This window comes from Lygodium microphyllum, chromosome 26 (assembly GCF_053477565.2).
Source record: "Lygodium microphyllum isolate KBCC chromosome 26, Lygodium_microphyllum_v1.1.10, whole genome shotgun sequence".
Lineage (NCBI taxonomy): Eukaryota > Viridiplantae > Streptophyta > Polypodiopsida > Schizaeales > Lygodiaceae > Lygodium > Lygodium microphyllum.
Window position 1 is genome coordinate 66,531,001 of NC_141160.1, and position 1,667 is coordinate 66,532,667.

Consider the following 1,667-nt stretch of genomic DNA (forward strand, 5'->3'; position numbering starts at 1 on the left):
TCCTCTAACCATGACTGCACTAGAGATCTTTAATCTTACATTATTCTTTCTATTCCCCTTGTGATGAGCAAAGTACTCTCCACATCAGCACTCATAAGATCACATGCGAGTGCAAACTTACTAATTACAATCTTGAAAGTGTTCCAACTCTTAAACAAGGTGACTAACAAAAACATAGCCTTAATCGGGGCATGGAATGTGATATTTTGAGATGTTAACTAGCTGAAAATAATATTCAACTCATTTAGATGGTTGGGCATGGAAGTTCCCTTCTCCATGTGGAGATCAACGAGTTTCATAAACCAATATACAAATGAAGCTGCACTTTCATTCTCATAAAGTTCACCAAGCTTTTTCCATACACAATACACACATTTCATGTCTTTCACATTAAAATGCATGGACCGAAAGAGTATTAGCATAACAGTGGAGCATGCTAGATCATCTCCATACATTTAGATCCATGTCCTTAAGGCTAACCCAAACTACATTTAATTGACTTCACATGTTTCTTCTGGACCAATACATTATATATTTGCTCTTTCCAATATGAAAATTTTATTCCATCAAGTTTTTTAATATCAAACAATGCATTCACTAAACTCCATAAACAAGCCATAATGACAAAAGTATGTTTTCTCACAAAAAACAACAAGATATCTCTAACTAAAAGCTAAAAATAGACCAACAAATTGCAAATAAAGTGCACCACAAAGCCAAGAATTTGCCATTCAAATATCAAATTAGCATAAAGCTGATATAAAATGATATTTTAGCACTCTCAAAGGCATATGAATTTTTTGCAAGCTGTCCCCAAGCATCCTAGCTACCTTTAGAGTCTAAAATAGCCATTGAAGACCAAATACATATAAATTGCCTTCATAAATCAATTTTAGCCCACATAATCCCTACAAATGATCACAAACCACCATGGAAAATCCTTCAAAATGACAAATCCATCAAAATTTGTGCGTAATTTGAAGCCAAGAGCAATGTACAAGTCTTTGAGGGTGAATTAGTCATTGGCAACAAATGTTTCAACTTTACAAAAAATGTATTTATGATAGAACAGATGTAGAAAAAAAAAGGCAAGACGATATGTGGGAACTCCAACAATCACAATGTATGACCAACCTTCTCTTATTCTACTTTCATGTAAAGAATAAAGAATAAAGTGAAAATGACAGGTGACTATCACTTTGCACTGCACATGTGTGTGGATAGTAAGTACAAGTAAATATAGGTGGCTAGGAACAGGCAGCCTTTAATCCCCAACAACTTTCCACTTAAAGGCAAATGTTCTTAAGTGTTGAGAAAACAAGAAAAAAGTGACTATGTACAATAGAATGAGGAATAGACATCATTTCATCCTATTCCCTTGATCTTCATAAGAAAGGCATAACATTTTACTAGGAGACTTTTGGTGAGTGGATCTGTAGATCATTCGTCAGTCGAGATCTTTACAAGATCTATCTACTTGTCCTCAACTACTCTCTAGTGAAGCGATAATGGATCCCAATGTGTTCGTTCTTCATATCATGAAAGACTAGATCATGTGCTAACAAAATGACACTTATAGAGTTTGAATGCGATGTAGGAGTCATAGTCATACCAAGGTCTACTGCCATTAGATAGTCTAACCATAGGGCCTTGTTTGTAAGCCTTAG